The sequence below is a fragment of the Pelodiscus sinensis genome, chromosome 2 (assembly GCF_049634645.1).
Source record: "Pelodiscus sinensis isolate JC-2024 chromosome 2, ASM4963464v1, whole genome shotgun sequence".
Lineage (NCBI taxonomy): Eukaryota > Metazoa > Chordata > Testudines > Trionychidae > Pelodiscus > Pelodiscus sinensis.
The window spans coordinates 188573858-188601825 of record NC_134712.1 but is presented as its reverse complement, the minus strand read 5'-3'; the positions used below and the strand labels follow the sequence as shown (position 1 = coordinate 188601825).

Sequence of the window (27968 nt, the reverse complement as noted above, 5' to 3'; positions counted from 1 at the left end):
AGAAAGAGGAAATTCTTCAATAGCATTTTAATGACGGGCTTAATTTTTTCTACATTTGCCGTGCTCCACTGATTTACTGTTAAGTTGCTAGTGTTGCTTTAGAAATATGCAGCTTCTGCTAGAGGGTGGAATTTGTGTATGTGGAACTTGATAATTATTTTGATATATTTTATTTATATATTTGTATTGATTCCTTTACAGTGGGTAGATTTAAAGATGCCAAATGCTAATGAATATAGCAGCAGAGCTCTAGATCAAAGTGAGTGAAGAAGATAAAATATCCATGCATCTTCTCAAAACTTGGAGCCTGATCTTGTACGAAAAGGTGCATAGATCCAGGAGGTCTGCCTGCAGAGAGCACTAGATTGTAAACTCTGATTCTTGATTAGTGTCCCTGGGCACTATTCTACTAAAATAATTAAATACTTTAAATAAATAATTGCATGTGGAGGAATGGGGTTTTGCGTGTGTTTGGGGAAATCTATCTCTCCTAGGCCAGCCTTAGGGTATGTGAAAGTCCTGGCTGGAATAATTTAGTTAGGGTTGGTCATGCATTGAGCATGGATTAGATGACACCTGAGGTCTCTTCCGACCCTAGTCTTCTATGATTTCTCCCACTGTGCACATGAATGCTTATGTCGGTGTAATTTACGTTGCTCAGGGGGATGGACTATTGAGATCCCTGAGCGGCATATGTTTTGCTGTAGAGACTATAATGTCAACATAGCTTTGGTTGCAGACCCTATCTAGCAAGAACAGGCATCAACTGTCCATCCAGAATTCCCTGCACAAACTCAGACTGAATCAGCCCTTTTAATTGTGAGTTAAAGTGTGTGCATGTATATATGTGTGTACACACACACGTGTGCTTTAAAAAAATCTCATTTCTGATCAGGTACCAGAAATATACATACTTGTCCTTGATATAGCTGTTTGGGGTGCTACCAGTGACCTTAATGCTGTAGCTACTGACCCTGACTGCTACAGTAATCTACTTCTGAATGTGGCTTCCTTTGCAGGAATTAGATACCCTAGCACAGGGGTTCTCAAACTTTTTGACACAGGGACCAGTAAATCCATTCGCGAGCTGTCGGAGGACAGGTAACATTCATGTGCATATTTGCATATTCATTAAGCAAATGACAAATATGCAAATACATTGTTTTTGGTCCTCCCAGAGCCCCCAGGGCCAGCTTTAGCAAAGCTTTTGATACGGCCACCCACAACATTCTTACCAGCAAGTTAAGGGAATATGGATTGGAAAAATGGACTGTAATCCAATAAAACCCCGCACCACTACATCATGTATTGAAAAGGGGCTCTTTTATTTTCAGAAAGCTGACACCATCTTTGGAATTTTTTATCCATATTCTCATTCCGGATGGTGAATGCCCCAGGTTCTCTCCATTCTGACACACTGCAGTGCCTTTAAACCTCGCTGTCAGCAGTGGGGATATTTAAAAGGCACTGCTTTACATTTTTAGTCAGGATCTGCGTGCGCCCTGAACTGTCCCGCTCCCCGCTGGCTGATTCTTTCCCCCCCCCCGCCTCGTCCTGGGCCAGCCCCGTTGTCCCCGCCAGCCGATTCTCTCCCCATCTCTCCTGGCAAGCCCTGCTGCCCCCGCAAGCCCTGCTTCCACCGGCCGGTTCCCCAGCCAACCCTGTGATCTCCCCCAGCCAGCCTCACTGCCCCTGCCAGCCGGTTCCCCCCGCACACGATCTCCCCTGGCCAGCCCCACTGCTCCCGCCCCCCGGCCAGCCATGCTTCTGCTGGCCGGTTCTGCTCCCCCCTCCCCCAGCCAGCCCTGCTTCCACCACCTGGTTCCCCAGCCAACACCGCAATCTTCCCCAGCCAGCCCCACTGCCCCCGCCAGGTGTTCCCCCCCCCCCTCCATGATCTCCCCTGGCCAGCCCCACTGCTCCCGCCCCCCTGGGCAGTCCTGCTTCTGCCAGATGGTTCTCCCCCAGCCAGCCCTGCTTCCACCACCCGGTTCCCCTCCCTATCTCCCCTGGGCAGCTCCACTGCCCCGACCCTGCTTCCCTGTGGTCCATATCCAACCCCTCTTCCCCCTTCCACAGCCAGCAATAAGAGCTCACCTGGTAACCCTCACTATGCCTCTGCTGGGAGCCTGAAACATACCTCTGCATCCTCCCAGCCCAGCTGAGGGCTTGGGGAACTCGGCGCTGCACGGGCAGTCTGGGAGCCCGGAACACCCTGGCAGCCACGCTGAGGCCTGGTATTTTTTTCCTGGGCCAGCCCATAGTGTGGGAAATGCTGCCCTAGCATCCTGGGAAGGTGAGGTAATTGATTGCGGTGTTGTTAATAATAAACATAACTTTGGAATGCTGAATACACTGTAAAGATGAAATAAAATACAGTTTTTGAGAAACAAAACTACTCCTCTGGATACTGACTGCACTGTAACTGCCTTCTTGAGTTGTTTTTGCCATTCTTTGTAGGAAAGGGTATAGACCTGTCCACTATAATATATTATGACTGTTCAGATCTAAATAACTTTTTTCAAAAAGTAACCTGCATGAAAATTCTCCTAATGGATAGTTAGTATTTTTTGTCCAGTTCATGCTAATAAAAAACCAGCTCTGTTATTCCTTTTAGTGATTAGCTAGTTAAAATGTCCATAATCTATTAGTTTACATTACTTTATAAGCAGCATACATTTTTTTCATTCTAAATTTCAACCCAAGAAAACCCACAGTAACTCCTCAGTAATCTTTCTGTATTTAGATGTTCTCAATCAATGTGTAAAAAATTGTGACCAGCAGGGGGGGCCTGTCCCTGGGAAATGATCCCTTGTGTAGTATGTTGTAAATGTGAGAAGCAGATACTAAATACACTTTTACCATGCTTTTGCGTTTTGTACATTTTTGCTTAAGATTTCTGTTTCTCAAGGGTATGGAACTGACAGCACTGGGAAGATCAGTCCTATGGTCCTGATCAGGAAAGGCACTTAGCACACAGTAGGTGTTGAGTACCTCTGCAGCACCTTTACATATATTCTGGCCATATATGGTGCAATGAGCTGCTCTTCTTAGAACAGGGCAAATACATTTGGTTCACAGTAGGGAGCGTTCATCAAGTAATTGCTCATATGCATTCCGCTTGCATGGCCATTGGCCTGGTGCTACCTGTTGTGTTGGCGGTGGAGCCCCATATGTGGCACCTCTATAGCGGTGAATATAGATGACCTGGCGCCCTGACCTCAGTTTCTTCTGACCTCTTTCACGGCAAGTCGTTAACCCCTAGTGTGTATAGTTCTTCACAGTTCCACGGTTTAGAGTAATCCTTTTTTGTTTTTGTATCCGTTAGTAGGTAGCGGGGGGTGTTCCCCTCACATTGTTTGTGCTCTGGGGGGGAGGCATGAAGTGGCCCCAGGGCTTCGAACAGTATGCTAAGAGGAGAGCCACATGCTGCTTGTCTGAAGTGTCTGGGAGAGGGCCATTTGCAAGGAGTTTAAGCCAAAAACTAAGAAATAGAGGGATCAACGGCGTAAGCTTCTCATGTAGTCGGCACTTGTCTGCAGACTCATGACGTGGCTCTGGCTCTAGCGGTGTGCAGTGCACCAGCCTTGTTGCGGGAGGCCACAACACCACAATCGGACGAGTGGAAGGACATCAGCACCGCTCCCCCATGCATAAGACTGGCCTATTTACCCAGCACTGATTTCACTCACCACTGTTGCAGAAGTGTCGTCAGGGCCATTGTCGCGTCGTCAGGGCCGTTGTCCTTCCATGAGATCCAGCAAGGCCTCAGAGTCAGTCTGTCCCACACCAAGCCTTCCCAAGCCGAGCCATCCATCCTGGCACCGCTGATTGTGGCTCCTCGGGTGGAACCATCGAGTCCAGTATTGGTGGATTCCCCAGTGCCAGTGGTCACAGATGCATTAGACATGGGTTGGTGAGCATACCCAAATGACCTTTGTACCCAGAGGCTATTATCCCAGATAGGACTATCGTTGGAAGCTCAGGGCAGTTGGTCTAGCTTGCCAGGTGTTCCTTCCCTATCTGTGGGACATGATCCTGAGGGACATCATAGGGATGTTCTATTTCAATTGACAGGATGGTGCTCATTCCTCGCTCCTATGCCAGGAAGCCCCCAGCCTATGGGACTTCTGCATTCACCACAACATACAGCAGCAAGCCTCATATCTCCCTGGTGCCTCTTGGGCTACCCACCTCAAAAAATGTAAGAGTTTCTCCCTTTGGTCCCTCTACAACAGCATCCCCCCATAGCAGGCTACCATTCCTCTGCTCCTGGACTACTTCCTTTACCTGAAGCACCAGGACCTGGCTGTGTCTTCAGTTAAGGTCCACCTGGCATCAATTTCGGCATTCCAAAGGGGGAAGGGGCAGGAAATCCTCATTGGTGATCCTATAGTGGGTTTTGGACAGACTCTACTCACAGGTGTGGTACCTGATATTGCACTGGGCCTTAATCTGGTTCTTTCCTGGCTGGGGGTTATCTGGGGGGGCCTAGCGTAAGGAGGCAGCAGAGGTTGGGCCCCTGCCTCAGGGCTGGCCTTACCATGAGGTGAACTGGGGCGGCTGCCTCATGTGTCAGACTGTGGGGGGCACCACTAGGACCCAGAGTGTAGAAAGTTGTGTCTGTTGCTGGTGCATATGTATTCTCTTTGCTCTAGATGCACAGAGATGGTGGAGTGCCATGAGAGGAGTAGAACAGGAAGAAGGCAGAATTGAGACCTTTCAAAGTTTTGGCCCAAGCGAGGAGGCATGGGGGCATCATTTGAGCTCCTCGCCTCAGGTGCCAAAATGTTTTGGGCCGGCCCTGTTCTGCCTGTACTGACCTTGGTTGTTCCACTTCCTGCCACTATGGTGAAGCACAGCAAACTGGCTGGGAGTGGGCAGACCGGAGCAGGCTTCTGGGTCACTCCATTTCTATGGCTCTTACTGCTGCAGTGAGTGTGGGGAAGTCGACCCATGCTGTCGCCCAATGCCAGGCCCCTCGGTCGCGTTGCTAGAAGGGTGGAGTGGGGACAGGGTGATGGCGAAGGAGGGGTGAGAAGAGGCAAGCCAGGGCCTGGGGTGGGGAGGAGGAGTTGTCACAAGCCCCTCATCCCCTAAGAACAGCCCTGGATGTACACATTAGCAAGATCCTCTTTCCAATTAAAATTTTCTGTTATGCTGACAACATAAAACCACCTCAGTGAGAGGCATGGAGCTTTTTGTGGCAGAATTAGATTGATACAGTGTCCGTGTAGATACCACGCTTGGTTATGGCCTCCAGAAGATGTTGCACAATGCCTATCTTGACCGCTCTGGTCAGCAGTTGGAATTCCACTGCCCTGCACCCAGATACAGAGGCATTCACCCTTACCCTTTGAAGAACTTCCCATTTAAAGAACTCAGGATATTTGAAATTCCATTTCCTGTTTGTTGGTTGTGGAGACCTCACATCACGTCTTTCCAGCCGACAGCAGCAGTTCCATGCACTAAACAATTTCCTGTTTAGAATATGCCAGGATTGTTGGATCTGCTGGCTTTGATGGGAGAGGAGGCTGTGCAGACTCAGCTTTCTCTCTACCCATAGGAACTTCGATACCTACAGGAAGACTTCTCATGTTGGATAGGGGCACAAATAGGACATGCATCAGTGCTATGTCATGAGAAAGGAGCTGAGGCAGGTATAACAGAAGGCAAGGGATAAGGCAGAATTCAAATCATCACTCTGGTGCTGCACTTCTACCTGCTACTTCTGTAAGGAGTGAGATGCCATCCTCAGTGGCAACCCCACCTCTCCTGCCTCCTGGATACTTCAAGGAGGCTGGCAACTGCAGACCTTGGACTGAACCCTAAGGATGAAGTAGTGGACAAGGAGCTTGAGTTGGATGTTGAGCTAGGACAGATGATGGCCATCTAATACTGTGACGAGCTAGGATCTCTTTTTGACCTCAGAGGGATCAAGCCAGTCCCAGCACTCCAGTTCTGGCATTCATGATGCAGGAAAGAGGAGGTCTGGTAAATTGTCAGCCGGTGGTCAGGGCAGTGTGTGGTGTGTGTGTTACACACCCGAGTCTTCAACTGCTAGGACCGGGGTCCCTTTGCAGTGGGCAGCCTGTAAAAGGCTGACGAGTGCCCTGAGAGTTTGCAGGGAGAGCTTATTACACCCAAGACTTCAACTCTTAGGACACACGGTCCCTTCGCAGCGGGCAGCCTAGGGAAGGCTGGCAGGTGCCCCACGGATCTGTCCCCTGGAGGCGACACGATCCAAACGCCCAGATCTCACTGCGTCTGCCCCTATGACCGGCTGGAGTTCTTTTAATTGTGTCTGGTTCTGTTACAGCAACAGGAGGAATCAGGTTAAAGCTTAAACAGTTACAGGTTTATTAAAGAGACTTCTGAAGCATGTGGTTACAGTGGCTATTGCTCTATTTCTTAACTGCTAGCAAATACAGATCTTAAAATGGTTACAAAAGAAAAAAAAACAAAATGAAGATAGAAAGTAACGGTACTAAGTGACAGCTTAATCTTTAACGAGCTCTATTCTATGCATGCACTAAAACAAAAGGACACATACAGGTACAATTTTTACCCCCTTCTGCGTCCCTTGATTCCAGCATGTCAGGCCAGGATCGGTCCCTCAATTCCCCGGGAAAGACTAATACGAGGCTGGGCGTCCCCATGTGGACCTCGGGAGGCAATAACCTAACCCGACCAGCAGGTAGATTGTAGATTGACACTCAGAGTGAGTGTGCTGCTGGACCCATCTTTATACCCGTTGGGTCACGTATTCTCTTCCTTATATATGGCGCCAAATGGTGCTGGTCCATCTTTGTGATGCCAGCTCTTACAAGGGAGTTGTGAACTTAATGTACACTTGTAAGAGAGATAACTAAATTGGGAATACTGGGCATTCTTTGCTCAGCAGGCGATTTTTCCCCCTCCCCCACCGAGGACGGCTGTGTGTTCGTATCAATATAGGTGCCAGCCAAAGCAGTTCTCGCAGCCTCTAGGTCAGCAATTGGCGTATCTCTGTTTACAGCCATCCAGGGTCACAGCAGCCAGCATATCCGGTCCTTCTGTCAAGGCTTCAAAGACTATGCTGATTTTATTGCTTTCTATACCCTGTATGATCCAGGCACCTCAGAGGGGCAAGCAAGATGGATGTTGCAGGTGGTGTTCCATAAGTGCTCATTTTGATTTGATATGGCTTGATTATAGGAGGTAGAGCTTTCTTATATGCTAGAAGTGGGTTAATAGTGGGTTCCCATTATCAGTGGGAAATAGGTCAATGGAGGGATGATAGGAGTTACTATAGAGAACTTTCTGGGTGTCTGGCTGATGAGTCTTGCCCACATGCTCAGGGTTTAGCTGATCGCCATATTTGGGGCTGGGAAGGAATTTTCCTCCAGGGTAGATTGGCAGAGACCGTGGAGGTTTTTCGCCTTCCTCTGTAGCATGGGGTACAGATCAGAGCTGGAGGATTCTCTACATCTTGCGGTCTTCAAAGTATTTGAAGGCTTCAATATCTGAGATATAGGTGAGAGGATTATTCTAGGAGGGGTGGTTGAGTTTCTGTGGCCTGCACTGTGCAGGGGGTCAGACTAGATGATCATAATGGTCCCTTCTGACCTTAAAATATATGGCTACGTCTAGACTGGCCACAAATTCCGGAAAAGGGATGCAAATCAGGTAAGTCAGCATAGGGAAATCCGCGGGGGATTTAAATATCCCCCGCGGATTTAAATAAACATGTCCGCCGCTTTTTTTCCGGCTTGGGGAAAAGCCAGAAAAAAAGCACCTAGACTGAAAGTAGGAATAAGAGATCCTCCGGAAAAGGGCTTTATTCCGGAGGATCGCGCCAGTCTAGACGCTTTTTTTCCGGCTTTTCCCCAAGCCAGAAAAAAAGCGGCGGACATGTTTATTTAAATCCGCGGGGGATATTTAAATCCCCCGCGGATTTTCCTATGCTGACTTACCTGATTTGCATCCCTTTTTCGGAATTTGTGGCCAGTCTAGACGTAGCCTATGAGTCTATAAGAGATAGAAATGTACAAAACTAGCTTTGTTTGCATCTACTTCACATTCCCCTATGCAGTTGTGCAGCGAGGGCCCTGTGGAACAGTATGTTCATGCACATCAAGATTTCACAGGAATCTTCCCAATAGAATCCTAGGATATTTTCCTGGAGTTGCTCACTAATCATTTGCTGAAGGTTCCTTGGCAGATCTGTTCTGTTCCTTTCCCTGTGTGGAAAACTTTCCTACACCAATCAGCAACGTGCCGGGACCAAAGCCACATAGTAGCAAGAAGCATAGGGACCTGGTCTGAATCTGCACATAGACAAGAGATGCACTATTGTATCCTGAGGAGTGAGCTATTAGCTTTAATGACTACCATCTGTGGAAAATGGTGGCAGAATTTACAAAAATTGTACCTTGTCTTTGTAGTGATCCTCTTTAAAAAGCCTGCTAGACCTTTTCCCCATCTTGCAAGGGTAGAATTTTGGGAGGATATGGGGGGCAGCAACCATGCGCTCTGGGATGTGGCTGGCTTTTCATCCCGTTCTCTGGACTATCAGCGAGTGAGGGGAAAGTTGGTGAGCTCCTTTAACCAGCCAGGTGTGAGAGGCATGCATGGAATGCAAGTACTTTCCCCTCACTCCCTAATAGTCCGGGGAATGGGATGAAAAGCAAGCCACATTCCTCCCTTGCCATCTTGAACCCCTCCTTCCCTCTGGCCAAACTCGTCATTTCTAGGGTAGTTGCTGAACAGTATGCTTGCAAAGCAACAGTGAGAGAGGTGTATTTTATTATGATGATTCAGTGCTGTGAGGACATAAACAGTCATTCTTTTGTTTCTTGTGTTTCTGCAGATGTGGCCTTGAAGGGAGCCTGCTATACACAAGCAGAGTAATGCCAACAGATAAGGACGCAACTGAGGAGGGACAAGAAGGTAATGTTTCAGGAGGTGCTCTAGTTCTCTGGCTGATCAAGAGCATGGGGTGTGGAGAGAGATAATCAATGAAAAATAGATAGCTAGAAGAGGAAGCAAATTTTATTGGGAGTGAATTTCATCGGGCCATGAGTGGCTAATAAAAGTGATGGAGGACTGACCAGAAATGTTGACATCCCCAATTGCGCTGCAGGCCAAACACATGCATGCTCCCCCTACCCTCTGTGCAGCCCAGACAGAGCTGCTTGCCATGCCCTCCACAAACTCCTTCCACAAATCCCTTGCATATTCCTGGGTCACCCCCGTACCCCATTCACTGAACCCCTTTGGACAGCTTCCTAAATGATAGCTGGAGTTATAGTCAACTATGAGAGCTTCCATCAGGAGAGCACTCCTCTCAGTGTCATGTCCCTTTTAGCAAAGTGTTTTCTGTATATTTATTGCTGTTTAATAAAAATTACTCTCTGAAAGATAATCTTTGTCTCCTACATATGCAGCTGCTGCTGGAATTAGTACACAAAAGCAGTTGGTACATTTGCAGACTAGAAATCATGGACAGGAAGCAGTCATCAACATTTTCATATTAGGTAGCAAGTTAACAAAGGATGACAGAATACTTTATAGAAAGACACATTACTGGAGTACATTGTCAAAATGATGCTTCAAAGCCTCTCTGATTTGAATAGCCCCCTCTAATAGCCCTGGTATCTGGCTATTCAAAATCAGTGTCCAGATGATCCACCTCCATCATATACCCCTGGGAGACGTTTTACCTTTGGCCTCACAAATATTATGTAGTATACAGCAGGCTGCTATGACCATGAGAATAGTTTTCTCATAGAGGTCCAATCTGCATAAAGGCAGCACCAAAGAGCTTTTAATCTGACAAACACATTCAGCAGGCATTCTGCATCTGCTCGGTGTAGAAGCACTCCTTGCTTTTCCTGTCTAGGTTTCTCATGTATGGCTTTGCGAGCCATGACAGTAAGGGGTAAGATGGGTCTCCCAGGATCATGATGGGCATCTCAACATCCCTCATTGGAATCTTGGAAAGAGACGAAGTCCCTGCATACAACTTTCTGTACATGCAACTTTTCTGTTCCTCAAGATTCGTGTGTCATTTACCTTCCCAGATCACCCCACACTGATATTGGTAAAATGACCCCGGTGATATATAAGCTCTTTCAGTAACATAGAGAAGTACCCCTTTCTGTTTATGTACTTCATTGCAAGATGTTCTGGGGCCGCAGCTGGGATATGCATGCCCTCTGTTACTCAGACTTAGGAACTCCCATTGCTTCAAAGCCATCCACTATTTCATGCACATTTCCAAGAGTCATAGTCCTGAGTAGCAGGCTGAGATCAATGGCCTTACACACTTGCAGGAACATAAGCCCCATGGTGGACCCCTCCTCCCCACCCCTCCACTCCAACCTGATTTGCAATTTTACTGGTAGAAGTCTGGAGTTGCCAGTTTCCACACAGTGATCATCATTCAATTCACCACCAAGACAGTTGCTCTCATTTTAGTGTAGTTTTGCTGCAATGCTAGGAAAACACTGTGCACAGTTCTAAGAAGGTGGCTTTGCACATCGAAAAGTTCGGCAGCCAGTGCTCATTATCTGAGGTGTAGGTGGAGCTTGGTCCTGCCTTGAGGGCAGGGGGCTGGACTCGATGACCTCTTGAGGTCCCTTCCTGTCCTATTATTCTATGATTCTATGAGACTGGCATAACAATGCAATCCCACCACTAAGTGCTTGTTTCCTAAGCCCAAAAGCAACAGTCCATGGTGTTTAGTCGCTCCATGCAGGGGTGGATGAGAGTGCCGCGGGGCCCCGGGCAGCGCTACAGGGCCCGGGGCAGCACAATTTTGTGGGCCCCCCTCCTTTGCCACGGCGTATGCGCGGGGCTTCTGCAAGCGCGGGGCCTGGGGCAGCCGCCCCGCTCGCCCTGCCCAAAATCCACCGCTGGCTCCATGAAAAGTAATCGAATTGTTTTTTGTATGGCACACAGCAGGGCATGCACCGTGAATTCCTGTTCAGATTCAGCCCTCGTGATATACTGCATGATCAGTCATGTTTTGTTAATAACATTGACCATGAGAATAGAGAATAGTGCAGAACCATACTTTCAGGCAGAGATTATTGGGACACAATAAAAAAGGGCTTCTGAAAAATTGTATGAAACTAATTCAGAAGCTCATGAAATGTTGGGACATAAGCTGCATCATGGAACATTGAGACACATTGTGTTCACTTTACAAGGTGGCAAGTTGCATGGTGGAATGTTAGAGCACCAACTGTGGATGTGCTTTGCCAACACAAGAAACATTGTGTGAACGTGCACAAGTGATATAATTATAACTGTTAATGATCATTGATATAACTTGTGTTGACTTAATTCTAATGTAGACATAGTCTAAGAGCTTGTCTTCGCAAATAGATTTTCAGTTAAACTGATGCAAAACACTTCCTAGACCCTTTTATTTTATGAGCTCAGTATCTCTTAAGTCAATAAGCAATCAGCTTAAACTACATTGATATAAGCTACCCGTAGGATCAGAATAAGGGAGTGTAAAGAGGCTTTTGAATTGATGCAATAAACTCAGTTTTAAAATATGTATTTAGTAAAGTAGTGCAAGTTTGTAGACCAGGCATAAAACTGAATTTTTAATTACTAAAGCTTTGGTTGGGCATTCTTTTACATTAGTTTTATTTGTATGAATAAATGCTTCCAGAATTTAATATATTGTTTTATCTTCATTTAGAGATCTTAGGTTGTGATCTTTTTTGTCTTTGTTTTTGCTGCTTCTTCTGCAAGTGAATTTAAATACTGGAAAAATGTTCAAATTTGGATTAATTTTAGTGTTTCTGTTCTAAAAAGCCTATTATCACATAGTGGTATTATATGTTTGGTGGTATTTTATGAGTTTTAAAACCAGAACCTTGTTTTTTATATATATACATTTCACTTATTTATGTTAAATACAGTATGCGTGTATTACTTTTATTTATTTCTAATTGCTTCAGAACAGATGTACAGTATCTCACAACTAGTAGGCTTGCTGTTTTGGTGAAAAAGAACCAAAAAGCCTGATAACGCAAAAAGTGCATGCCAATGATGACATCTTGTTTGATGTACATCTTCTACCTTAGTATGTTAGTTGCTTATTTATAAGGTCAAATTAACAAAAACCAATTAATGTTATCATGCAGCTGAGCTACTTACTGATTTTAAAACAGATACCCCAAGGTAGTTATAAGCAGTAGCAACTAACATTGTTACGATAGCCCCAGGAAACAAGTGTAACGGACAGGATGTGTTGTAATAAAACTGTAAAACAATTAAAATAGCTTTACAAAGCATGCTGGTTTCTAGGCTGTCCAAAGGAAAAGACTGTGAAGGGAGTGTCAGCCATCCACAGCATCACACTTATTATAAATCAACTATCCCCCTTTTTTGGAGGGTGGCGGTAGGAGAGAGGGAAGTGGAAGGAAGATGGATAACAAAGTTGACAAGTAAATACATGCTACATAAATATGCATAAATCCATTACCATCTGCCATATTGTCCAATTTCACTGGGTTGTCTTTCGATGTCTACCACATAAATCAGTTTAAAGCAGTTTCCCTGAAGCAGTATTTTCTGTAATGAATGGGTGAAAGATCTACATTCTTGGGTTGTGACTGAAGACCTGGCAAATATAGCAAATACAGTATTTACCTTTTTAAAAAATGTTGCCGTCATAGGATTTATTTTGCTGTGCAGCTATTAAACATTGTATTAGTTACTAAAGCCAGACTGTGGAGTTAAACTACCATAAATTTTGCTTGGCTAGTGCTTTTTGGTACACAGTTTTGTTCATAATTGGCATACAGGTAGCAAGGAAAAGATGTTCAAAATTACTGTTTTTGTGCTAGAGTCCTATGATTGTTTTAAATAATGTTCATAAAGCTGCATCTCAATTTTTGAAGTTAGGCAGATATGCTTCACCAGTGCCAGTGGATTTTCTTTGTATAATCACTATGATGATGAATTTATATTAGTCCATCTTGTCAACGTAGCTCGATTATTATTTTCTTTGATTCTTAATTTTTTTCCATCATAGTCCTACAATTAATAATCTCATATACATATGAGACCTCCATCTATGTTCAGCTCCTGAAATATTCCAACATCCTGTTCTGGATTTCTCCTAAAAGCTAGTACTTACCACTTTGTATATTCATCTCAGCATGAGTTTTGTTTACACAGAGGCTACTTTCCACCAATTCTGACAGGAAAAGAGAAATTCGTGACAAGAATCAGACCCCCTCTGCCTTTTCTTTTTATGATTTTCTACATATATCACAGAAGGATGGATAAGAATCATGATTTTTTTTTTAAATCAGCAACATTGATTTAAAATGTATATTTTATTTAAATTGATTCATATTAGGGCCCCCAACGGCCCCCAAATTCATTGCCTGCTGCTGGTAGGTTTCCCCAGCAGGAGCCCTGCCCTTTCTCTCCACCCCTCAGACTGGCTAGGCTCCTCACCCAGCTGCTGTTGACTCCCTGGGTAGCCCAGGCTCTGGCTCCTGACATGGGGTTCCAGCCCTGCTTGCCATGAGCTACCGCGGGGCCCCAGCCCTGTCCCCATGCTCCTGGAGGCTGCCCGAGGACTCTGGCCCCACACTGCCATAAGGCTCCAGCTTCAGCCTCAGGAGCGGCGGAACTCTGGCCCCAAGCTGCCGCAGACTGCTGGGGGCTCTGGTCCTGGCCCCATGCTGCTGAGAACTGCCAGGGGCTGCCGCTGAGCTTTGACCTTGTGCTGCTGTGCTTCCCCAATCCAGGCTGCCAGCCCTGTTGCCCCCGGCCCTGGCTGGCTCTTCTGTCCTTAGGTTGCTGGGCTCTCTGGTCCAGGAGCATCCACGATCCTTCTGCTCCACACATGTTGCCGGACCAGAGAGTGCCAGTGTTCGAAGGTGCAACCTGTATTTAATTTGTAAGTTAGACCATCTTTCATTTTATCTAAAATTGCAAAAGTACAACATTTCAGAGCATTAAGATGATTTAAATCAATAGGGTTTTTTTTTTTAGAAAAATCAAGTTTGATTTAAATTCCTTTAATTTAAATAATTCTGGTCTGTCTCACTGGAGTCGTATATTTTAGAAGACTCTTTCTCATCTACTGATTTGAGGCTCTGCCTTTGGTAGCCATATATGGTAATAAGGCACATCGTACAGGCTTGCTTATAACTGAACAACATGATGACAAGTAACCTCCAGTTTCATGAATACTCTCTGTGTGCCTGAGGCTATGTCTAGACTGCAGGCTTCTTTCGGAAGAAGTTTTTCCGGAAGCGATCTTCCAAAAAAACTTCTTCCGAAAGAGAGCATCCACACTGCCAAAGTGCATTGAAAAAGCGATCTGCTTTCTCAAAAGAGCGTCCACACTGAATGGACACTTATCTCGCACGTAAGCTGTGATTACTATGGATGGAGTTGCCACCCGGGCACCTGTGCTTTTTCCTCTTTCCTCTTCTTTTGAAAGAACTTCCTTTTCCAAAGAGCTCTTTTGGAAAAAGGCTTCTTCCTCATAGAATGAGGATTACCAATGTTGGAAAAACCCCTCCGTTCTTTCAATTTTCTTTAGAAAGAATGCAATTTCAGTGTGAACGTAACTCAAGTTTTTTCCGAAAAATTGACGTTTTTCCGAAAAAACTCTGTAGTCTAGACATACCCTGAGATATCTTCTGTTGGTTATTATCTGCTGTGCTCATATGAGGGAGGAAAGATGATATTAAAGAACAGGTCTAGAAATTAGAAAATCTATATTCTACTTCCAGCATGGCTCAGGTTTCTTGTAAGATTTATGGCTCTGATTCTACAGACCCATACTCACATGAGAATGACTACTTTGATAAATAAGAGTTTTAAAATTGGGCCTTTAATTTCCTGGTCCTCATTTTCCTCATTTATAAAATTAAGGATAGACAAGTGTTACTATCTGACAGGGATGTTATGAAAGTAAATTAATTAATGTCTGTGGAGCATCTTGAAATCCTCGGATGGAAAATGCTGTATAACTGCAGACAATAACTGTGTATACTACTGATCTAATATAGCAGAACTCTAGGGCAATATGTCCAGGGGAAGGTAGTTCTGAAACTGCTGTCCTGCTCTGTGCCCCTAGTAATGTGGAAAAAGAAATAAAAAACACAGTAGAAATGAGGTAATTTGTTATTATTTTAAAGCTAGGATGGCAGAAAACAGGAACAAAACAATTGCTCTTAAACCAATTTGAATGTTGTTCAGACAAATAAAAGACTGAGGCAGTCGCTGACCTCTCTTGACAAACAGCTACAGCCAAAAATGGCCACTCAGTTGTTGCTTAAGGACTTAATGGAGGAAATCTTTCAAATCAGAGAAACAGTAAATAAGGTAGATGGAGCTTTTACACATGTTAAAATTGAGATAGCTCAAATGAAAGCCAACCTAAATGAAATTAAAGAAAAGGTGAATGAAGCTGAAAGAACATCTTGGTGGATGTGAGGATGAATTGCTTACGTTAAAAGACTCATAATTAAATCAAGCTTCTGGAAATGATCAGAGAACCAAGAAAATAGGAGCAGCAAAAAGAAAATGTAAGACTATTGGGACATCCAGAAATAGCTTGAAGGAGATCACCCAGGGAATGGAATTTGAAAATATGGTAGCAGAATTGATGAAACTGAATATTGAATTTCTTTTTAATGGACAGGGTACACAGATTTACCACTTCCCCCGTAAACCTTGGCCTTTTATGTTAAAAATATTGAGTTTTCAGCATGTCCTGCAGTTGATAGTGGTTCAGACTCTTACTTACTAGCCACTAACAGAAGTTGAACCAATAAAAATTATCTCATCTTCTGTATTTCATTCTGTGACCAGGTCTCCCTGGCAGCAGGGTGGCTTAGTGGCTAGGTACTGTATTTAGCTGGTAGAAAAGGGGTGCAAGACCCCTGCTGCTGATGCCCTGGATTGGGAATTCCAGCGTAAAATCTGCGTACAGTCTAGGGTTGCCAGGTGTCTGGTATTGACCCGGACAGTCCAGTATTTCTCCTACGGTAAAAACAATTCAGAAAATATTGGACACCTAAAATGTCCGGTGTTTTCTGTTTTTTTTTCCCTGCCAGGAGGCAAAAATACCAGACACCTGGCAACCCTATGACACATTCAGCAACTGGGCCCAGCTCCTGCCCCCCCCCCCCCCCCAGTCCCTCTGCTTACCTTGTTCCGCAGGGAAGCTCCCTTCTGACTCGACCAAGAAAACAAGATGGCCACCGGCAAAAAGACCTGAGCAAGGGGAAGCAATGCCTTCCCTGGGTCTTAGTGTTCTTCCTATCCCTATTCTGACTCTGCACGCACTTAAAGGGGCGATGCTGTTTTATTTTATTTATTTATTTGTTTGTTTGTTTAATAACTCTTGGGGTCTTTTTTTTTTCAACAACTTTGGTCTTCCCCCTTTTTTCCCTTCAACAGAATTTTTTCCCCAGTGTTTTTTTGTTTTTTTGTTTTTTGTTTTTTTTTGCAGGGGGAGGGTGTTTGGTAAGTTTGGTTAAACCATCTTGCAACCCTAGTACAGTCCTTTATTTTGGGCGTGGCCCCAAGAGTCCAAGTTTCCCCCTCCTCAGTGAGGGTTTTGAGTAGGTTCCCCCCCTTTTGCCCCAGGGGGTGGGAGGTTTACTTGCTCTTGTAGGTGGCCAAGTGGAGGAGCTTTGGCTCAGGTCCTGAAGACAACAGAACCATGCTCCTGTCTCCTTGCATGTTAGCCCCTAACTGAGCCAGGCTCCTTCCTTTTATCCTCCCTCCAGGCCTGGCATTGGCTACAGGTAAAGCAGGGCGGGGCTAGCTGGGCCAAAAGGCTTTTTTTTATTCCTGTGATGCCAGGCCCACCTCTCTTCACTCCTCACACATTCAACATGACTACAGCAATACTGTGAATAGTGAAAAATCTCCCAGATGTTGTTTTGTCAGTTTTTAAGTATTTCTCTTTTGATTTTTTGCTTAATGTGACTCGTGTGATTGACAACTGAACTGCTTCCATATTTTATGAATACAGGACAGGGGCAGCAGTGTGTGGGGGGGAGGGGGCAAGGGAGGGTCCAGGAGCTGCTTCTGCTGTGGCCTTGCAGTTTAAATGTAGTAAGAGCTAGATGAGCAGGCAGCCCGGTTCCTACTACATTTAAAGTGCAGAGCCTCAGGGGCAGAGGGTAAGTCCCACAGGCTTCCTCCCTTATTGACTAATCGTGTAGTCGATAAAAGTCTATTGACGATTAGCTATTTACTTGCTTCCTACCATCCCTAATATGCAGTAAGGTTTGCTGATAATCTTTCTCCTGTTGTTTCAGGATGAATTCTTTATTTTTGTGTGTATGCTGATGAGGCTTTTAATGAAGACAAGGAAGATATAGATTTAGAATATCAGATAATTCCTTTCTCATCCTTTTACAGTATGACTGCATGGAAGGGTACTCGCAAAACATAGGACACATTTACTCAGGTTTTTAAAGCACAATTCTTGATGTTTCATTTTTCAAGTTGCTTTGTACATTTTTTTCTTTTTATGAATCACGATTTCCAATATGGCCCCATTGCTTATTGCTTCACACAGTAGCTATAACATCTGTGTTAATTAAATAGATATGTCACAGCATTGAAGCAAGTGCCTGCTGCCAGCGTACATGGGCAGTCAAGACATAAAACAAATAGAGCTTTGCAGAGGCATTAGCTGCATAACACAGTGTAGTGTAAAACAAAACATTGCAAAACCTAGATGCTTCTCAAACCTAATATTAGGAGCAAGTACAAATTCAAAATTATGCATATCCTTTAAATGATAGGATAGGACAAGAAAATACATAGAAGCTAAAAGCATCTCATTCTGTAGATGTCAGAATAATGCATTTTTCTTGTAACTGAATCACCTTTGTTGCTATCTTAGATCTCTTAAACTAAACTTGGGTCAAACTAGATTGTTAACTCAATAGAGGATCTCAAAAAACATCTAGGCAGCAGCCACACAAAGTAACTCCTGACTTGATGCCCTCCCAGACCTGGCTCTGGCCAGCCTTAAATGTGATTCAACGTCCACTCAGTGTGGACGCGCTATTTCAAAATAGCAAAACACTATTTCGAAATGCATTTTGTGTGTAGACGTGTTATTTCGAAATAACTATTTCAAAGAAGCTATTTTGAAATAACACTGTAGTGTAGACATACCCTTTCTGTCTTAACATAGCAACATTCATCAGCAGTCTGTTTCTAAGTGGCTGCATTTTGGTGATGGATAAAGTGTTTCCTTTAAACAAAAGGGTGAGGTGAGTCATAGTTACTGACAAACTGTTAGGAGGGAGTAGGACTTAAGCTCAGACTTGGCTCAGTTATATGGTCCTCTTGTGGGAGAGATGAAGAGGTCTCTGGTACTCATGGTTTGAATTAACATTAACTTGCTTGGTATAGGAAATAATGAAAAAATCAAATAAATATCTTTAATTGTGCAATAAATTGTTCAACACCATTTAGTAATATATAGCTAGTATATAAAAACCAGTAAAACCATACCTTATGTACTTTTTGGGGTGGGATTAGCAAATCATTCAGCATTGGTAAATGGTAAATCTTGGTATGCTTTTGAAAATCCCATTATAGATGTATGTAGAGACAAATTTGTAAAAATAATGGAGGAGACTTGGGCTATGTCTATACTGCAGAGCTTTTCTGATATCCCAGAAAAGCTCTGTTGCATTCAAGGAACACATTTGCTTTCCCCCCCCCAAAATTTGGAAAATCAGATGCCTTTTTTCAGCATCCCTGTAAACCTCATTCTACAAGGAAGAAGAGATGTTCCGAAAGAGGGTTTTTTTCCTGACATTTGGCCCTGTGTAGATGGACCAAATGTCGGAAAAGCCTCTTTCAGAAGAAAAGCGGGAAAAGATACGCAAATTGCTAATCTTTTTCCGACTTTTCTTTGTAGTGTAGACATAGCCTTGGTGCATACAACCTGACTGGACTGATAAGGACCATTCCTTTTTACTAGAAATAACTCCTCAAAGTTATGGTTTTGGTCAAAAAATCAGGGATATGACAAACACATAGCAATAGGCCCTACTGGTGCAAACAGTCATGAAAGTAACTTTATGCACATAAGTAGACCTGTATAACTCAATAAATAAAAAATAATAGTAATTAATTTTTAAATATTTCCTTTATGCTGTTTTTCTCTAATTGGCTCATAAAGATAATCAAACAGCAGACTAAAATCTGCTTTTTAATTCAATTTGATTTAATTTAATTTCTGCAGGATTCAAAATATCTGTTATGTCACAGATAATAAACTACACATTAATTTAATTAAAAAGAAATGTGGTAATACACATTATAGCTCTGCCACATTTTCCACTGATAAGTAAGGGTCAGCTTATATGCTGTCCTACATGGTGGAGTAAGGAGACGTGAGGTACTTCCTTAACAATATGCATGCATTGCTATGTTCCTATCTATGCAAATATTCAGAGAATAGTTAGAAAGATGCAGGAAATAGACAGAACCTAGTCTCGTGTCCCATGCACTGGCCAATACACTTGTTCTGGGGCCCTTTGAATATCCAGTTCCTCAAGTAGAGAGTTGATAATTTGCCCTTCTCACTAGCGAGAAGAGGAATTGGGAAGAAGATTGTGACTCATGTAGCCTTTCTCCTTATTGCTGCTTACTTTTGCATCACTCACTATTCTTCAAGCATCCCATCAGCTAATTAAGCCAAAAACCTTCTGAAGATCTCCAGTTATAATGACCACTCATCACTCTGCATTTGTTTTGCACTGTCTCGAGCCTTTAGAATGGATGATCTTTGGCGTGGGGATGTTCTTCTTTGTTTTACATGTTCTGACTAATGCCAAGTATCCTCTACCCTTATGGTGCTCTCTATATATACAAGGGATATTAAAATGTATTTATTCAAGTACAGTAAATGTGTAATTGCTGAAAATGTCAGTGCTACACGGTTATATGAGGGTGGGCTTAAAAGCACTTAAAAGACAGCTTTCCATGTGCACTGCATCCTGCCTGCCATCCCTGCATCCCCATGTTGTTACAGAGTCAGCAACGTGGGGGAGGGCCTGCATGTAACCGTGTATGTAAACCGATGAGCCCAGGCTCATCGGTTAACTATGTACACGGTTACACTTTCACATCCCTAATAAATACACTAATGTAATTACATTAAACATTGAGGCAGTCAGATACTACGGTAATGGAGCCATAAATGTACCGTGTAAGATGGATGGATGGATGAATGGATGGATTTTTCTCATGAGGGAACAATGATGTCATTGGGGAAATTGGACCCTAGGAGGAAGATGGAGGAACTAGGGCCAACATATTCTAATTTGATTAACTGAGGCTGGACACCTGATTCAGTATTTAGGCACTTGATTAGGTGTCTAGAATTTCAGTAGTGCTGAGCATGTATAGCCTCGATTGATTTAAAAGGTGTTTAAACTATATAGATTTATGTGCTCAACTTTGCAATTTGAGCTATGAAAATTGTGTATCTTATTTCGAGTGAATTTCTTATTTGGAAATTTGGCACTGTCTACACAGCACTTACTTTGAAATAAATCACTATTCCAAAACATCTCTTATTCCTTGTGGAATGGGGTTTACAGGGATGTCGGAATAGCAAGGTGCGCTCAAAAAATGTGGAATACCTCCAGTATCCTGAAATAGTGCTGCAGTGTAGACGTAGCCTAATTGTGCAAATCATCTACCCTCAGCTGTGAGATAATTAGTAGGAAATCATCAGATGACACTCTTGGCTTTTCCTGGAATTTTATGCCCTCATCATACAACGGTTGGTGAATAATGTTTTCTTCAGGTTTTGTGGTGCAACATATATTGCTAATATGCAGTTTTATATAAATAACTGGCATAGTAAACACTGCCCTGGCATCATTCAGATCCCAACCTAAGAATCATCACACTGGTAATGCCCTTAATAAAAGTCACTAATTCATATTTTTTATAAAAAGCTTTAATTTAGTCATTGAGATAGACACAGCATCCAATACTGATTTACTATATAATTTCATCAAATAACCTTTGTCCTCTGTCCCATTCTCTTCCCTCTCTCCCTACTGTGTTTTGCCCTCACTTGTTGCTCTCTTACCTTTGTAAATTCTTCTGGAGGAACCATGGTTTACAGTTTGTTTTTTATAACATCTATTGGGTGTTGTAAAAATTACAAATAGTAGCTACAAAATACAAGTGAGGATAAACAGAATAATAAATAAAAGGGATACAGTTTTGAGCAGGGTAATGTGAAAAGAGCCCATTTCTTTGCTTTTCTTGCCTTTTTTGTAGTTAAATCACGAATAACTCTTTTAGAACTCTGCTCTTAGAAAATGCTGGGACAGATTTTTTATCCTGTATCCAACAGGAAGGAATAGGAACAAAATCTTTACTTAAAATTCTCTAGAACTGGGACATTTTGGAGCTTCCAGTCATGAACCTCCAGCAAGTTTTTCTGTGGAGGACATCTTTCATAGTAACATTTAAAAAATGTATGGATGCAATAACCTTTCAGCAGGTGCTAACTATGGTTACCTTTGTTCCAGGAAATAAAGGAGTTTCTTTCTCTCCGGGAGTTCCTGCGTGTGAAGGTATTTGCTATGTACACTGTGTACTTATTGGGTTTTTGTTAGTCAATATTTTTGTTTTGTTATTTTGTGTTCATTGTTTAGGGGTATAATTGGTCCTTTAGGGATTGTGGGATTTTCTCCATTGGATCCACTTCAGAGGAGTTTAGAGGTTTGACCTGCACGCATGAGGTTTGGTGTGTGCCTGCTGTCTCCTGTGGGAGGATGGGTTGCTGAATGTAAGTAACGTCATTGGCTGTGCTAATGTAAAATCTGCCTCTTAAATGAGCAAATCTGCTCCTTGGCCAGTAAGAATATGTCTACACTACAGCACTAAATCGAACTAACTTAATTCGAAATAGTTAATTTGAAATAAGCTAATTCAGATTAGTGCATCTAGACCTAAAAACTAATTCGAATTAGCATTTTGCTAATTCGAAATAGCATGTCCACATTGAGTGGACCCTGACCCGAAGTTAAGGATGGCCGGAACCAGTGCCGGCAGGGCATCAGGTTAGGACTTACAGGCTGTGTCTAGACTACATGCCTCTGTCGGCAGAGGCATGAAGATTAGACAGATCAGCAAAGGCAAATGAAGCCGTGATTTAAATGATCGCGGCTTCATTTACATTTACATGGCTGCTGCGCTGAGCCGACAAACAGCTGATCAGCTGTTTGTCGGCTCGCCACTAGTCTGGACGTTCCCCCTGTCGACATCAAAGCCCTTTGTCGGCAGCCCCGTTATTCCTCGTGGAATGAGGTTTACCGGGGCTGCCGACAAAGGGCTTTGATGTCGACAGGGGGAACGTCCAGACTAGCGGCGAGCCGACAAACAGCTGATCAGCTGTTTGTCGGCTTAGCGCGGCAGCCATGTAAATGTAAATGAAGCCCCCGCGCGGCACGGGGTTCGAACAAGCGGGGATTTAAAATTGGCAGAGCCCCGCTTATGCAAATGAAGCCCGGGAAATTCAAATCCCGGGCTTCATTTGCAAGTGCGGTATGCCTACATTACCCCGCTAGTTCGAACTAGCGGGGTAGTGTAGACATACCCTAACAGAGTTTAAAGAGAAGTTAGATAAATTCATGGAGGTTGGGTCGATGGACTGCTATTAGCCAGGGGGTAGGAATGGTGTCCCTGGCCTCTGTTTGTGGAAGGCTGGAGATGGATGGCAGGAGACAAATCGCTTGGTCATTGTCTTCAGTCTATCCCTTCCGGGGTACCTGGTATTGGCCGCTGTCGGCAGACAGGCTACTGGGCTAGATGGACCTTTGGACTGACCCAGTATGGCCATTCTTATGTTCTTATGTTCTAAGCTCAGGGCTCAGGGTTGGGGGGGTCTCACTGGACCAACTTGATTTTCATGCAGACTTTCTCTTGGGTTCGCATGTTGCCTTTGGTGGCCAGACTGGCAGCTATCCTGCCCTAGATGGCCGCATTCATGTGCCTAGTGCGGAGATTGTGGACGTTGGAGGCCTCCCCCCAAACGTCGATGAGGCCCACGATCTCCACACTAGACCAGGCGGGCACCCACCTCTTGCGGCCCTGGGCAGGCTCCTGGGAGCCGCCAGCCTGGTCCTGGGAAGAGGCGGAGGGCTGGGTGGCAGCAGGTGGCTGGCTCATGCCGTGCCAGGTGTAGGGTCTGCTGGCTGAGTGCTGGCAGGCTTGCAACTGGCACAAGCACTGTAGCCAGATTGTGCCCCTTTAAGGGCTCCAGGGCCGGGAGGGGGGCAGAAGAGTTTCCCTGGTTTGGCCCAGAGTGGCCACCAGGGCAACCTGGGAAGGGCTAGCCTCCAACTAGTTCGAATTAAGTGGCTACACAGCCCTTAATTCAAACTACTTAATTCGAACTAGGCGTTAGTCCTCGTAGAATGAGGTTTACCTAGTTTGAATTAAGCGTTCCGCTAGTTCGATTTAAATTTGAACTAGCGGTTTATATGTGTAGCCCCTATTAAAGTTAATTTGAACTAACGGCTGTTAGTTTGAATTAACTTTGTAGTGTAGACATACTCTAACAGTTTCTGAGTTGTTTGGTATCGGAGGGACTCTAGGTCAAGGAGTCTTTTTGTTCAAGTTATTCCCTTGTTTGCTCTTTCTACTAAAGTAGTTTTTCCTACACCCCCTCCCCCCCCACTCCCCGCGCAATGAATTGCTTGTGTCTGCTGTTTCCTGTTATGGGAAGATACTTACTGCTGTTAGGATGATTCTGTCAGGCTGCTAGGATCTACCTACGAAGTGTGTTATGTTGTTCTGGTGCCAGGTTTATGTGGTTGTAAATAACCCTGCAAAAGCCCTTGAATCTCATTTTAGGGCATCACATAGGTCAGGTAGCTAACGCAGTGTTTGCTGTCTCTGAAAATAGGAAACATTGCCTATGTGGTGACTCTGGTGAGAGGTTAATGCTCGCACACTGCTGGCTGGAGGTCCCTGATAATATTGTGGGATCCTAGGATAGCAGGGAGAAGGCTGGGACATCAAGGGGCCAATAGGAGACAGAGAATCGGCACTGCCAGATTCTATCTCCCTCACCTTGTGTGGTCTGCCATTGCCCAGGGAGCTGCCCTCAAGAGGTTGTGACCCCATCACTTGCGGCTGGAGATTGAGGAGCACCTCCCTGTGGAAGAAGCAGAGACAGATTCTAGAGCTGGGTGTAAAGAACAGACCAACAAGACAGATTTATGCAGGACTATTTCTAAAAGGTCTAGGGCTCTGGAGACCCCTGTGTTGCTGCCAGTGGCCAAAGATGGAGTTATGTGCACCAAGGAGGAGAATAGTGTTGAGTTGGGTAATAGCACTATGCTTGAAGCTCCCAGTGAAGTACGATGAGTCCTTAATCCCATGATCCTGCATGCTCTGGAGATGGTGCTGGGTTCCAGCCTGGGGCTACACTACCTACTGTCCTGGGGAAAATAGATATGCAAACTGCTCCCACTGAATCTCTTTCCTTTGTGAATGAGGCAACACTTACAATAGCAGCTCAGTGTTTTTCTGAGCTGCCACAACGTGAGGGAGAGGATGATGATGATTTCTGTCTCCGTCACTGGTTCCTGATGTCCCAACAAGGCAGCACAGTAGGAAGGGTGGAAACAGTATGAAGCAGATTGATGACTTTTTGGATAGCACTAAAGGGAAGCGGGTAATTGAGGTTGAGGCCTGTTTCCCTGATTTATGGGTCTTTGTTAATTCCTTTGCTTTTGTCTTGAGAGAGACCTTAGTTGAGAGTTTTCCTACAGTTAGTCTCGAAAAGTTTTTTGAATACAGTGAGGAAGTGTGTGGGGATTGTTGAAGTTCCACAGCCTTTCACATTGCTCGTTTTGTTCAGAATACTTCTACTTTCCATTGTTTGTCTCTGCTGCTTGGCTTTCTCCTAGTCTAGGGGTGGGCAGTAACATGGGGGCAGTTTGGCAGGGTTAGCCTCTGGCAGACTGCCGCCACTGTATTTACCTGAACAGCCGCAGGTACCAGCAATCTCTGCTCCCAACCAATGGAAGCAGAGCAGACTGGGACACCACTTCCAGCAGCTCCTATTGGCTGGGAACAGTTATCTGTGGCCCATGGGAGCTGCAAAGCTGCAGTCGCTAATGACTGTGCAGGTAAAGATAGTGGTGGAGGCCCGCCAGATGCAAACCCTGGTGCACCAGGCCCAGCCTGTGGGCCAGTATTTTCCCTCCCTTATTCCAGACTCTAGGCTGTAAATATTAAAGGTTGTCAGGATGATCACTAGTTTCTCAGGCAAACACAGACTGGTTTTCTCCTCTTGCAGAGATGCACTTATACCCTGAGAATCAGGGCAACTGGTTGAAGGAATGGGAAAGGGAAACTTTCTTAAGCCATGGGCTCTGCTGGGGATGCTGTTCTCTTTTCCCATGGAGCAAGGTCACAGATCCTCTCCATGAAAGAGGCTGTGCTAGGCCAGATCTTCCATGCTGGGGACAGATTGGCACTATCGTTAATCTTTTTACTGTTTGTGCCCCTACTCTGGGGCTAGATCATGTCTCCTTTCTGAATTTAATTGCCCATGCTGTGCTTGGCTCTGACCCTGATACTGTTATTTTCCTCTAGATTATGTTTTAGACAGGAACCACAAGGAGCCACACCCTCAGTCAGCCAAGGAACTGTATTCCTTGCACACCTTTAGGCTAGTGGATGTTTGGGTGGTTCTCTCATGCCACTGTTGAGCAGTACACTTGGCTAAAGGATAAGTCTCAGGGAAGTGGGGCCAACAGACTCACTGGGCCCCTGGACAAGGCAGGAGGCTGACTTCATGCCTCTAGAAAGGATGGGGCCTTAGGTGGAGGGCTAGTGCCCCTCTCAGGGGGTAGATTGGATTGCCTTTGTACCATGAAGACCACTGTGAATGTTTGTTTGGTCTTCCACATCTCTCACTCACTTATATCTCTGTCAATGACTCTCTCTGGTCCTGCCTGTGCTTCTCACTGGCACTGTAATATACAATTAGCACAGGACTTGAATTACACCCAGATTTTTGCTTTGTTTTGGGACCGTTTTGGCATCACTGTTTTGGCATCACAAATATCTATGTGAATCCCTGAGACAGTGGTCCGGATTCAACTGTGCTGCCAACTATTTACCTAGTTTGCCACACAGACCTTGTGTCCGACTATGAGTGCCCTGGAATGAAAAATCTTGGGCCTTTATGGCAACCTTGATATGAGAGATTTGGTGCTGTTGCTCCAAACCTTAACTGAGAAGTACCAGCCCCTAAGGCAGGGGTAGATAAAAGGGCCTCTATGGGCCAGATTTGGCCCACCAAGCGGGTTAATCCAGCTCACAGAAGCTCTGCCACTACCCTGTCCCAAGGCCAACCAGGGCCTAAGGACTGGGGAGTGCACGGCACTTAGAGTCAACCCTAGCAGTTGACTCTAAGCACCACACGTCTGAGGGTAGGGAGCGAAAGACTTCTTGTGCTCCCTCTGCCCCCAGGCCAGTCAGAACCTGCAGGACTGGAGCAGGGCGAGCACGCAAAGTCTCCTCCCGCCCTGCCAGGGGCGTGGTGCTTCTAAGCGCCATGCGCTCCTTATAGGATGGGAGCAGAGTGAAAGGAGATGTCATACGCTCCCCGACTCCCAAGTCTTGAATGACCTGGGGGCAAGAGGGAGCTTGCGAAGTGTCCTCCAACTGGCAGGGGTATGGGCACCTAGTTCAGAACAGCTAGCGCTTGTCTCTGGGCGTGGGGAGGGAGACTTTACATGCTTCCCCACCTTCAGACCAATCAGGGTCTGTGGGCAGGGAAGCATGGTAGTGTCCATGGTAGTGTCTGAGGCTCTGCCCCTTCTGGAATGGCCTGGGGCCACTTCAAAAATTTCTGAAGTGGCCCCCAATCAAAAATTATTGCCCAGTCCTGTCCTAAGGTGTCTGTTGGAAGAGAGTATCAGAGGGGTAGCCGTGTTAGTCTGAATCTGCAAAAGCGGCGAGGAGTCCTGTGGCACCTTATAGACTAACTGAAGTGTAGGAGCATAAACTTTCGTGGGCAAAGACCTACTTCGTCAAATGCATGTAGCGGAAATTTCCAGAGGCAGGTAGCTCAGCAGTTTCTCTTTGAAGTCTGGTACTTCAGGACCTTGATTGGATCCAGAATCAGGCTGGAGATGACGAGGTGGATCCAATCAAGATCCTGAAGTACCAGACTTCAAAGAGAAACTGCTGAGCTACAGTTCATCTTCAAGTTTGACACAATCAACTCTGGATTAAACAAAGACTGTGACTGGCTTGCTAACTACAAAAGCAGCTTCTGCTCTCTTGGAATTCACACCTCCAGATCAGCTACTAGAAGTGGGCCTCATCCTCCCTGATTGGATCCACCTCGTCATCTCCAGCCTGATTCTGGCCTGCATATTTATACCTGCCTCTGGAAATTTCCTGGACACCACGGTACAAATAAGTGACGGTCACATCAATACCACCCTATACCGAAAGCCTACCGACCACTATGCTTACCTGCATGCCTCCAGCGTCCATCCCGAACACACCACACGATCCATTGTTTACAGCCAAGCACTGAGGTACAAGCGCATATGTTCCAACCCCTCAGACAGAGACCTACACCTACAAGATCTTCAACAAGCATTCTGTAAACTACGATACCCACACGAGGAAGTGAGGAGACAGATTGACAGAGCCAGACGTGTACCCAGAAGCCTCCTGCTACGGGACAAGCCCAAGAAAGAAACCAACAGAACACCACTGGCCATCACCTACAGTCCTTAGCTAAAACCTCTCCAACGCATCATTAGTGATCTTCAGCCCATCCTGGACAATGATCCCTCGCTTTCACAGGCCTTGGGAGGTAGGCCAGTCCTTGCCCACAGACAGCCCGCCAACCTGAAGCATATTCACACCAGCAACTACACACCGCACCA

At 45.0% G+C, this 27968-nt stretch overlaps 1 protein-coding gene across 3 annotated transcripts in view; it reads left to right on the top strand.

Annotated features, from left to right (window-relative positions):
* The window catches only part of RARB (retinoic acid receptor beta), a 548867-nt gene that overhangs the window by 76496 nt on the left and 444403 nt on the right, over positions 1-27968 (top strand). For 2 of the 3 annotated variants that reach the window (XM_075922031.1, XM_025190306.2), the window contains 2 exons: positions 8852-8931; positions 21570-21614. The gene's annotated coding sequence lies outside the window, so the exon portion shown is untranslated. The remainder of the gene's footprint in view (positions 1-8851; positions 8932-21569; positions 21615-27968) is intronic. The other variant, XM_075922032.1, reaches the window with a different exon arrangement.